The sequence below is a fragment of the Gorilla gorilla genome, chromosome 17 (genome assembly GCF_029281585.2).
Source record: "Gorilla gorilla gorilla isolate KB3781 chromosome 17, NHGRI_mGorGor1-v2.1_pri, whole genome shotgun sequence".
Lineage (NCBI taxonomy): Eukaryota > Metazoa > Chordata > Mammalia > Primates > Hominidae > Gorilla > Gorilla gorilla.
In genome coordinates this window covers 98,326,725-98,340,112 of record NC_073241.2, presented here as the reverse complement: position 1 = coordinate 98,340,112, position 13,388 = coordinate 98,326,725, and the positions used below count along the sequence as shown (strand labels likewise).

At 38.8% G+C, this 13,388-nt stretch overlaps 1 protein-coding gene across 36 annotated transcripts in view; it reads right to left on the bottom strand.

Annotated features, from left to right (window-relative positions):
- The window catches only part of CCDC102B (coiled-coil domain containing 102B), a 467,886-nt gene that overhangs the window by 192,101 nt on the left and 262,397 nt on the right, over window positions 1–13,388 (bottom strand). The gene's annotated exons all lie outside the window — the stretch shown is intronic.

Here is a 13,388-nt window from a genome sequence, read left to right as displayed (position 1 = left end):
GTCTCCTGTCACTCTAGAGAACCCTAATACTATATATATATATGTAAAATATATTATATATATACTATATATATGTATGTAGATGTATGTATATGTATGTATACATATGTAGATGTATATATATATTTGTGTATGTAGATGTATGTATATAGAGACACATGTGTATATATGTGTGTATATAGGTGTCTATATGTAATTATGTATATAATATAGATATATGCATATAGTTAAATTGAGAATTTAGCTCCAGGCTTGCATATGCAAGCTTGTTTCTATCCCAGAGTATAAAACAAAATACCCCCATTAAATTAAAAAAAAAAATCAAACCTCATACTATGGCAAACACTGACATGGAGGTCAGGAGCTAGAGTAATCACCAAGATGGAAAGTCACCCTAATTGCCAAGTGAAACTCTGGGAATACAAAGCAGAAATAAGCCCCAAATGACTCAACAGCTCAGAATACACAAGCCCACAGAAAAATCAATCTGACGGAAAAGCTAGCTCACAAAGTTTCAAATCCTAAGAAGTAATGATTCAATGTGAGGAGGAGTAAACAAACACAGCAGAAAAAATAGCATTCAAAGAGCTTAAACTACAGCAATGCGAAAATGCCAAAAAAAACCACATAATATTATTAAATGATAAATGATAAATTATAATTAAATTAATAAAGTGAATTAATAGTAAACAGTGAGAACATAAAGGACAGATTGGGGTAAAAAGTAGAACTTTCTAAAAAGCTACATAAAGTTCTAGAAATTAAAAAGACACGGACGAATGAAATAGATATTATTGAGGAATAAATAAATATATAAAAGATCAAAATTAAATAACATGAAATGCAGAAAAATGTTCTGAAAAAAATTGTAATGAGATAGAAGGATTAACAGACATACACTGAAATCCGGAATTCCATATCAAGCTGTCTACTTGACATGTACATTTTACATGTATATTTTATAACTCCACAAAGGCCAGCCCTAATGTCAGTTGCAGTCAGTGCTTTCACTGATACTCCTTTCTCCAGAACGCTTATCGGTAAGCACACGCTTACCGATAAATAAAGGGCGGCTGGGAAATTCACTTTACCTATGTAGACTCATCCAAGTAAGATGAGGAAATAGATACAATATGTACTTGTCAATTCTCTGCCAAACAACCAAATTAGAATTGTAAGTATATAGAAAATTTGAATGAAAAAAATGTATCTATTATAAAATGTATGTGTGGGTGTGTTAGTCCATTTTCACACTCCGATAAAGAACTTCCTGAGACTGGATAATTTATGAAGAAAAGAGGTTTAATTGACTCACAATTCAGCATGGCTGGGGAGGCCTAAGGAAACTTACAATCACGGTGGAAGGCAAAGGGTAAGCAAGGCACCTTCTTTACATGGTGGCAAGAAGGGGAAGTGCTGAACGAAGGGGAAGGAGTCCCTTATAAAACCATCAGATCTGGTGACAACTCACTATCACAAGAACAGGATGAGGGAAATCACCCCCATAATTCAATTAGCTCCATCTGGTTTCTCCTTTGAAACATGAGGATTACAGAGATTACCATTCAAGATGAGATTTGGGTGGGGACAACAAAGCCTAGCCATATCATTCTTCCCCTGGCCCCTCCCAAATCTCATGTTCTTTTCACATTTCAAAACCAATCATGCCTTCCCAAGCTTCCCCCAAATTCTTAATTCCAGCATTAACCCAAAAGTTCAAGTCCAAAGTGTCATCTGAAATAAAGCAAGTCATTTCTGCCTATGAGCCTGTAAAATCAAAAGCAGTTTAGTAACTTCCTAGATACAATGGGGGTAAAGGTATTGGGTAAATACACCTGTTCCAAATGGAAGAAATGGGCAAAACACAAAGGGCGACAGGCCCCATGCAAGTCCAAAATCCAGTGGTGCAGTTATTAAATCTTGCATTAGTCAGGTTTCTCCAAAGGTACAGAACTAATAGGATAGATGAAAGTATGAAGCAGAGTTTATTAAGGAGTATTGACTCACATGATCACAAGGTAAAGTCCCCCAATAGGCCGTCTGTCAACTGAAAAGCCAGGAAGCCAGTCCAAGTCCCAAAACCTCAAAGGTAAGGAAGCAGAGAGTGCAGCCTTCAGTCTGTGGCCAAAAGCCCAAGAGTCCCTGGCAAACCACTGGTATAGGTGTAAGAGTCCAAAAGATTTTTAGGGCAGGAAGCATCCAGCATGGGAGAAAGATGGAGGCCAGAAGACTCAGCCAGTCTGGTCCTTCCATGTTCCTCTTCCTGCTTTTATCCTAGCTGCTCTTTTAGATGATTAGATGATGCCCACCCTGATTGTAGGTGGGTCTGCCTCTCCCAGTCCACTGACTCAAATGTTAATCTCCTTTGGCAACACCCTCACAGACACATGCAGGAACAATACTTTGCATCTTTCAGTCTAATCAAGTTGACACTCAATATTAACCATCACAAATCTTAAAGCTCCTAAATAATCAACTTTGACTCTATGTCTCACATCCAGGTCACACTAATGCAAGGAGTGAGCTCCCACAATCTTGGGCAGCTCCAACCCCTGTGGCTTTGCAGGGTACCAGCCCCATTGCGGCTGCTTTCATGGGCTGGCATTGAGTGCCTGTGACTTTTCCAAGCACACGGTTCAAGCTGTCAGTGGATCTACCATTCTGGGGTCTGGAGGATGGGGGCCCTCTTCTCACAGCTCCACTAGGGAGTGCCCCAGTGGGGACTCTGTGTGGGGGCTCTTACCCTACATTTTTCTTCTGCACTGCCCTGGCAGATGTTCTACATGAGGACTTCACCTCTGCAGCAAACTTCTGCCTGGACATTGAGACATTTCCATACATCCTCTGAAATCTAGTCGGAGGCTCCCAAAGCTCAATTCTTGACTTCTGTGCACCTACAGGCCAAACACCATGTGGAAGCTGACAAGTCTTGGGGCTTGTACCCTCTCAAGCAATGGCCTGAGCTGTATGTTGGCCCCTTTTAGCTACAGCTGGGATGCTGGGCACCAAGTCCCAAGACTGCACAAAGCAACAAGCCTCTGGGCTTGGCCCAGGAAACCGTTTTTTCCTCCTAAGCCGACCTATGATGGGAGGGGCGGCTTTGAAGGTCTCTGACATGCCCTGGAGACATTCTCCCCATTGTTTTGGCAATTAACATTCAGCTCCTTGTTACTTATGCAATTTCTGTGGCAGGTCTAAGTTTCTCTGCAGAAAATGAGTTTTCTTTTCTATAGCATTGTCAGGCTGCAAATCTCCCAAATTTTTACGCTCTGCTTCCCTTTTAAACATAAGTTCCAACTTCGGGTCATCTCTCTCAAGTTCAAAGTTCCACAGATCTTTAGGGCAGGGGCAAAATGCTGCCAGTCCCCTTGCTAAAGCATAGCAAAAGTCATCTTTATTCCAGTTCCCAACAAGTTCCTCATCTCCGTCTGAGACCACCTCAGCCTGAACTTCATTGTCCATTAAGGTATTAGCATTTTGGTCAAAACCATTCAACAAGTCTCTAGGGAGTTCCAAACCTTCCCACATTTTCCTGTCTTCTTCTAAGCCCTCCAAACTGTTCCAACTTCTGCTGGTTACCCAGTTCCAATGTTCCTTCCACATTTTCAGGTATCTTTATAGCAGCACTCCACTGTCTGCAGTAGCAATTTACTGTATCAGTCTGTTTTCACACTGCTATAAAGAACTGTCTGAGACTGAGTAATTTACAAAGGAAAGAGTTTTAATTGGCTCACAGTTCGGCATGGCTGGGGAGGCCTCTGGAAACTCACAATCATGTCAGAAGGTGAAGGGGAAGCAAAGCACTTTCTTCACAAGGCGTCAGGAAGGAAGAAGGGGGAAGAACCCTTTATAAAACCATCAGATCTTGTGAGAACTCACTGTCAGAAGAACCACAAGGGCAAAAACACTTCCATGATTCAATTACCTTCACCTGGTGTCTCCCTTTACATGGGGGAGGAGGGGGTGGCAGGAGGGGTCAGGGAGAGGGGAGGATTATAGGGATCATGAGGATTACAATTCAAGGTGAGATTTGGACCCAAAGCCTAACAATTTCAATGGGTATGAGAGTGTGTCCCTGTACCCCCAGCCCTGACATAAAACTAGTGAAAAGGGAACATACTCCCTTTTCAAGAGACCATACAATGAATATACCAACATGCAATGAATATTTACAAATATACAATGAATATTTACAAACTTCACCGTATACTTCACAAAAGAAGCCTCAACAATTTCCAACAAATTTCCATTTCAACAAATTCAAGAAATTATTGATAACTTTTATAGTGACCAAAGCAATTAAAGTAGAATTCAAATTTTAAAAAGCAGTTTTTAAGATTCTTTGGAAATTTATGAGTTAAATAAAATAACAATAAAAATTACAAATAAATGTCCAACATATACACTGTGTAGGATTTAGCCAGACCAGTGGCTAGAGGCTGATTTAAATATTTTTATTAAGTAAAATATAGATTCAAAATAAATGAGTTAAACTAGAAGTCATAAATAGCTCTTGATATTTATATAGATATAAAATATCTATAAAGTTTTATTTAAGCAGATACCAACCACAGTGTAGGCGTACACTATGGGAAGGTAAGTTGGCGCAAACAATTGGGAGAACAATCTAGTGATACCTGAAGTGGTTCTTACACAGCAGTTCTATTTACTTGAAATAGAACCTGGAGAAATTTACTACATTCTTTACAATGATTTTTATATGGCATAGTTTGTAACTGAGTATATACGTACATCCATCAATGGAGAATTGATAAATAAACCTACAGTGGTTCCTATAACATTTAAGATTAATTAGTTAGACTTTCATTTATCAATATACATACATCTGTGAAATATTTTTAGTGTCAAAAGCGAGCTGCAGAATTATATAGGATAAAATCGGTCATTTAAATTTTGCATAAATGAAATATTGTTGTGAGTACACTAATATGTAGTAAAAGACCAAAAATATACACAAAACGAACATTCACCACTGTGTATCTTTATTACAGGAAAAGAGGGAAGAAATGTAAGGCAGGCATTTCACTATAACTGTATGTATCCTTCTTAAAACCATCTAAAGAATATGTGACAATCTGTCATGAGCCAACTGATGCCTTCACTGTGTTTGATAGTTAGCAGAGTCCCTTCGGTGCGGGTCACCAGCACTCAGAGGCTAGGCCAGGGCTCTGCTTCAGCGAAGGCACAGCTGCAGGAAAGTTGTACAAGGCTATGAGCTGGATCTCAACCTTTGGGATATAGAAAGGCAGAGGCTGCAGTCAAACCCCTATCTAAAGGGTGGGGCGGTGACCTCCGTGAACCTGAGTAAGCTAGAGGGTGGCATGGCTTATAACATGGGCAACTGCCACTATAAGCTCCAGCTCAGACTTTGCTGTGGCACCAGATGTGGACCTGAAAGCTTTTGAGCAGCAGCTGCAGGGTTGGTGCCAGACAGCTGGAGACAGGGTCACATTCGAGTTTGCTCAGAAGCGGACGCAGCTCTGAGTGACACCTACTAATGACTCAGACCTCTGGTGGGCAGCTTTTAGCCAGGTCTGCAAGGGCATGAACCTCACACTCTGGCTGCCACTGACAGCTGTTTCTTCTGTGCCGTAGGGCTTCTCACCCATGAGCCACACACCTGTGCTGCTGCATGACCATGACGAGTGGCTACATGAGGCTGCGTTCCTCCTGGGTTGACACATATTCACACCTGCTGCCTGCCCTGGCCAGCATGCCCACACTGCCTGGCAAGAGCGAAGCCCCAGAACTCCCCAGCCTCTGCCCCTGGAGTTTCCATTCCAACTAGTGCCAAGGACCTCTTCTTCCCCCTTCCAAATAATAAAGTTGGTGTTTGGGTGGGGGATGGGGGCGGGAAGAAGGAGGTCTTCTAGTTACAACCCAGGTTCAAAATATCTAATAGGCTCCATCTCCAGATATTCTGCTCTACTCGTGTGGAAGGTGACACTTGGATCATTGTTCATTGAAAATCTTCCGGGCGATTCGACCATTGTAGCAAAGGTGAAGAAACACTAAGTCCAAGCGAACAGAAATGGAGGAGGCAGGAATGGCCATGTGGGGTTCAGCCAGAGACTACTGAGATCATCTAAGAGATGACTCTCACCTTACCCACCCTGAGCTCAGTGTCAATGCATTTCCTATTGAGATTGGCATAAAGATGGTGGCTGATAACCACTTACCACCTGTATGAATGAACAATGAATGAGCATAATCAAAGTACTCAGGGTCCTATTCTATGTAATGGAGTTCAAATGAAAAGTCCAAACTCCCTTCCCAAGCAATTGTTTAGATTACTTAAATGTCCCTACGTAGTGATTGTTGGTTATTTCCTTTGAATCAGAGAACCAAATGAAAAGGAAAAGAAAAAGGATAAAAAAAAAGATACAATAACTGGCAAAAATAAGGTCACTAGATAAACGTTTAAGTGTACCTGGAAACATTGCAGGAAAAAAATTATAGAGCCTAATAAGCCAGATCATATTTTTTACATCATATTTATGTATGTCTTTCTATGTGTGTTATCCTGAGGGTATCTCACGTGTATCATGTGCATATATAAATTAGTTCTTACGTTGTAGGCTAAATAAAAATAATGTCAGTTTAGACTTGTTTTCTAATAGCATACATTAATCATCAATTAAATCTATAAATAATAAAATTATATAACAGTAGGAAATACATTTTCATCTACTATATATCCTGACTCAGTGTGATATTTAAAGACTTCTAAAGAATTGCAAATATGATTAATCCTATAGCTAAATCACAACTATAACAAATATAATTTAGCATTCATGCAGCATTTTGCATCCCTAGAGAGCTTGCAAATATTAAGTTAAAGCATTAATGGTTAGTCACCAAAATTTTAGATGGAATCACAAGTTCTTTTTCTATTTTACGGGCCCCCATGGGGTAGAGAAAGTGAGATAAGTGACTCATACTCAGTGGGAAATGCATTACTCCCACACAGTTTTTCTTAAAGCCATGAACACTTAGCCAAGTAGTGCTTTATAACTAAAGTCTCCAGCATTCTCTCTACCCACACTTAGTGCCCTGTAATTGCACAAGTTACAAATGTTCAGGGAAAATGCTTTTTGTTGCTGTTGAAAATGCTTAATTTCATTTGATAAATCAGCCTTTTACAAGTTCCCCAGGCAACCCCTTGTATATGAAAGTGTTTCTGCACAGAGTAAACTCTCCTGATAGACAAAGCTGTTGGTTTTGTTCATAATTCTAGAGAAATGAAGAAAATAAATGGACATGTATATTGAGTTTTACAGACCCAATGTCCAAACAATTCGGACTTGTATTTATTTAAGAAAAAAAAAAAAAAGCAGAAGGGCCAATATAGGTGACAATAGGGAAGTGGTTAGAAAGACAAATAGAAGTAAAACCCTATTAATGTTCATAAAAATTAATAGGAAGTAACTCAGATTCCAAGATTAAGAAATACAAAGGAAAATTAACAATAGACGGAATACAGTAACCCAGAAAATGAAAATATAATAAAAATATTGATAGAGGAATGGCAAGAAAGACATTCTCACACATTCATGTGAATTTCTGTGACTTTTTGGGAGAGAAGATAACTTACCAAAGTATATTAACAGCTCTTAAATTTTCCCTGTTTCATAACTAGAAAACTGTTCTAAGTACCTATATCTATAAAAGATTTATGTTCATAATTACTCAACATTACTTCTAATAATAAATACAGGAAAAATCTATAGGATTGGGGCCTAATTGAATAAATAATTCTTCAAGTGGAAAATTATAAAGCTTTAACATCTGTGGAAATAATTTTGATAGCAAAAACAATGAGAGTAATATAATGGGGAATAAAAAGGCACAATGCACAATTGTATGTATATAATGATTCTGATTATTTACGTATACCTTGTATCCACACAAACACATAATAACATGATATACAAGATACCCAAGATAAACAAAAAATGAGGCTTTCCATTCTGTCCAGCTTTACCTAAGCTCTTAGACCAAAAGGAATGGATTCTTGGTCTTCCCACCTCCCTAAACAAGAAGTCACGATAAACAGATAAAGCGATGACCAGAGAAAATTAAAGGCTGGATCCTGTATCTCTTCAGTGCTCCCATCTCCAAGATGAATAATGGGAAGATTCACAAGGAAATGCCGGAAAGGCCTGTTATTCAGCTCCTCCCTGCTTCCCCTGGTAATAGGGTAGGATTACTGGCCCCTACATGTAGCCAAATCTAACGGGCTGCAGAGAACTTCCTGAAGATATTAACATGTGCCACCAGGAGTTTGGGGGACAGAGTGGTACCTCAGTGACATTGGAAAAAGGAAAAGTAACCTGTTCCTATGGAGCAAAGAGATGGTGCTTCACTGATAATTGCCTGTAATTTCAGAATTTCTTGGAACACGAATGAATGTATGAGTGTGTGGGATGATCCAGGAGTGGGCCCTATACAGAGGAGCTGGACATGCATCATTAAAAACTACAACAACAAAATAACCAACTCCACTCAAAAGGACCAACTGGATGGATGAAGTGCTATCAACAGAAGAATTCTGTATGGAAGGGACTGTAGGAGGAATTGGAGCTGATAGCAGAGCGGTTAGTGGCTAATCTGAAGAGACAAACAAATGGGAGAGAGAGACAGGGCCTGTACCTCTAATGACAAGTAGAGCACCCACGACTGAAACAGTAGCACCAGTCCACAAGACTTATTCTTCCACTTTCCCCTCTTCCAGCTCTGAAAAAGTATGAGTGGGGCACTCTCACAGGCAAGAGAGACGACGTGATAGCTTGGTGTGGGAACAAGTGCAGATGCACACAGCCCTTCCTCCCTGCAGGCCCCCTGCCTGAGGCTCATGAGGGATGGAATCCGATAATTGATGGGACGAGATTTCCTAAGCATTGGCATACTGGACCATTGTTAACATCCAATAATAATGTCGAAGCTCTATGCTACTCCTAGGTTTTAATCAGTAATGAAAGAAAAATAACTTGTTCAAGGTAGCAATATGAAAAAGATATCACAGCTTCTCTTCCCATTTGCAACATGTACAATCAACCAAACATTCCAAGAGGTAGACAGTTTTATTCCTATGAGTTTCAGAATTTAGGTAATTTTTATTCTACTTGGTATGTTAATCTTCATTTTCACAGTATTATAAGAGAGCAAGAAATCCAATATATTTTTTGTCCAAAGGTGCCCGTCTTTCAAAGGGAGCCAATATTTTAAATGACCAAAAAATGTAGAGAAGAAAAACTGAAATATTTAGGTTGTATCTGACACATAGGCATTCTTTAGTGAATTGTGAGAGAATACATGCAGAGTAACAAAATAGGATGGAATACGGATTTCCAATAACTAAATAGTGCCAAACAGTAAAACAGAATAATTAGGAGGCATAGTATTTAGAGTCAGGAACAGATATGAGAGATATGAGAGGAGGTAACAGCAAAAATAGCCTGACCAAGGAGAAATAAATGAATCAAAATGCAAGGTTTGAGGACGTAACTCGATGAAGAATTAACAAAGGTCCTCATAGCATAAAAGTTGTCCACGCAATACACACCTACGTTGTGACGTTAGTTACCTTTGATAAATGTTCACAAAAAATATCCCAACACTTGCCACTCAAGTCCAAACCAACCTGATTTCAATCTTTCCCAAACTATCTCTATAGTCCATGCAATATAATGGTACAATGATTCTTGCACACCAATACTGCTGAAATATGTTAGGGAGTAGTGGCATTTAACCTCAAAATAGATTTGAATGACATAATCATGAAGTTTTTACTTTCAACCATATCATTGATTCCAGTACTGTCTTTTTCAGGTATTATATTTCCGAGTTCATTCTTGCTGACCCAGAGTAATTCTTTTTTTCCTTTTTTATTTTTTTGTAATTTCAACACTTATTTTAGATTCAGTGGGTACATGTGTGGGTTTATTACATGGAAATATTGCATAATGCTGAGGTGTGGGGTCTGGATACCACCACTGAAGTAGTGAGAATAGTACTCAATAGGTCCTTGCTCAACCCATACCTCCCACCCTCCACACTCTAGCAGTCTACAGATTCTGTTGTTCCAATCTTTGTGTCCGGGTGTGCTCAAAGTTTATCTCCCACTTATAAGTGAGATCATCCAATATTTGGCTGTCCATTCCTGTGTTAATTTGCTTAGGGTGATTGCCTCCAGCTACATCCATGTTGCTGCAAAAAACATGTTTTTTCCCTTTTTATGGCTGCATAGTATTCCATGATGTATACGTACCACATTTGTTTTCTAATCCACTGTTGATGGGCACCTTAGTTGATTCCCTATCTTTGCTCTTGTGCATAGTGCTGCAATGAACATATGTGTGCCTGTGTCTTTACAATAGAATTGTTCATATTCTTTCAGCTATATACCCATTAATGGGATTCTGAGTGGAATGGTAGTTCTGCCTCTAACTTCTTTGAGAAATCTCCAAACTGCTTTCCGCAGTGGCTGAACTAATTTACATTCCTGCCAACAGGGTATAAGCATTCCCTTTTTTCTGCAGCCTCAAGAGCAGGTTATTTTTTGACTTTTTAGTAATAGCCATTCTGACTGGTTTGATGGTATCTCATCATGGTTTTGATTTGCATTTCTCTGATGATTAGTGATTAGGAGCATTTTTTTCATGTTTTTTTTGGCCATTTGTTTGCTTTCTTTTCAGAAGTGTCTGTTCATGTCTTTTGCCCACTTTTTGATGGAATTATTCTTTTTTTCACTTATTAAGTTCCTTGTAGATTCTGTGTGTTAGACCTTTGTCAGATGCATAGTTTGTGAATATTTTCTCCCATTCTGTAGGTGGTCTATTTACTCTGTTAGTTTCTTTTGCTGTGCAGAAGATCTTTAGTTTAATTAGGTCCCACTGTCAATTTTTGTTTTTGTTGCATTTGATTTTGGGGACTTAGCTAAAAATCCTGCCAAGGCTGATGCTGAGAAAGGAGTTTCCTAGGTTTCTTTCTAGGAATTTCATAGTTTGGGGTCTTACATTTAAATGTCTAATAAATTTTGGGTGAACTTTTGTATAGGGGTCCAATTTCATTCTTTGCATATGGCTAGCCAGTTATCCAAGCACCATTTATCGAATGGGGAGTCTTTTCCCCATTGCTTGTTTTAGTCAGCTTTGTCGAAGATCAGATGGTTGTAGGTATATAGCTTTATTTCTGGATTCTCCAACCTTCTCCATTGGTCAATGTGTCTGTTTTCTAACCAGTACCATGCTGCTTTGGTTACTGTAGACTTACAGTATAGTTTGAAGTCTAGTAGGGTGCTGCCTTCAGCTTTGTTCTTTTCACTTAGGGTTGCTTTGGCTCTTTAGGCTCTTTTTTGGTTCCATATGAATTTCAGAATAGACGTTTCCAATTCTGTGAAAAATGACATTGATAGTTTGACAAATGACTGTGAATCTGTAAATTGCTTTGTGCAGTATGGTCATTTTAATGATATTGACTCTTCCAATCCATGAGCATGGGATGTTTTTCCATTCATTTGTATCACCTCTGATTTCTTTCAGCAGTGTTTTCTAGTTCCCCTCATAGAGATCTTTCCCTTCCTTCATAAGATGTCTTCATAGGTATTTCAGTTTTGGGATGGGGCTATTGTAAAGAGGATTGTGTTCTTGATTTGGCTGTCAGCTTGAATGTGTATAGAAATGCCACTGACTTTTGTATGTTGATTTTGTATCCTGAAACTTGAAGTTTTGTTGTTGTTGTTGTTGTTGTTTTATCAGTTCTAGGAGACTTTTGGTGGTATCTTTAGGGTTTTCTGGACATAGAATCATATCATCAGTGAAGATAATTGGATTTCTTCTTTTCCTATTTGGATGGGGCATGCCTGTCTTGTTTCAGTTCTCAAGGGGAATGGTTCCAGCATTTGCCCATTCAGTATGGTGTTGGCAGTAAGTTTGTCATAGATGGATCTTATTACTTTGAAGTATCTTCCTTCAACCTATTCTGTTGACGGTTTTTATCATGAAAGGATGTTGGATTCTATCAAAAGCTTTTCCTGAATCAATTGAGACGATCATATGGTGTTTGCTTTTAATTCTTTTTATGTGGTAAATCACATTTATTGATTTGCATGTTTTGAACCCGACTTGTATCCCAGGAATAAAGTCTACTTAATCATTTTGTGTTAACTTTTTGATGTGCTGCTGGATTCAGTTTTGCTGATGATTTTTGTGTCAATGTTCACCAGGGGTTTTGGATCTGAAGTTTTCTTTTTCACTGTATCTCTACCAGATTTTGGTATCAGGCTGATGCTGTTGTCATAGAATAGAAAGGAGCCCATCCTTCTTGATTTTTGGGAATAGTTACAGTAGGAATGGTAACAGTTTTTTTTAAATTTTCTTGGTTTTGAAGATAAATAATATGTTCACCTTAAACATGAAACACATCACATGCCATCTACTATGTAAGTTTTAGTTTTTCAGTTATCACTTGAGTAATATTTTATATTTTTCTCATGGTCTTTGCCATGCTCCACCACACTAGTGATTACAATTTCATCTTAATTCCTGTGTTGATGGGTCACCTGCTTATTTGCTCTCAGATCTATTCCTTCCCCTTCTCCACTCTGTTTCATTGCAGAGAAATCAATTTCCCAGGGCCTCTTGCTAGTAGCTTCCTGGTAGATTCAGTCAATGGAAGATGCTGGCAGAAGACTGGTGGGCAGGATTGGAGAGAACCCAGAGCATTTCTCTTCTGATGTCTAGAGATGCATCTCTTACTGCTGTTGCCTGCCCACTGCGGCTCAAAGTCCTTTCTGGTAGCTCTCTCATCTGAGTAGAGAAGCACCAACAGCAGTTTCAGTTTTTGCCACACAGCTCCTGCTACAGGGTCTGGCAACCCTGGTTCACACTGTAGTTTATCTTCACCCTCTTTAGCTCCTTCCTACCATTACCAATCTATATGTTACCCAGTAGCAGTTTACATAGCTTCTCCGCTCTTCAATTGCATCTATTAAATACCCTCTGTTCATAGATCTAGAGTATTTCTATCTACTAGATGGACACTGACAAATACAGAGTGTACGTTTTATGAGAGTAGTGGTTTTCTCTTACTCATTTTCATATCTCTCAGTATCAACGATGTATACTAAACCTGTGGATGGCACTTCAAAAATATATTAAACTGAAAATATGAATTTATATAGAAAATATTGAAAGGGTTTCCTTCTATTACACTGAAATCAGGCATTCCTAAGCATATTGTATATTTTGTTATTAAATATTATCCTTTGAAACTTTATTCTTCCATGGAATAACAAAATGCACCATCATTTTTGACAGAGCATTTGCTTTGTGAACAAGATGTGAGATTACAGGTATACAAATTGT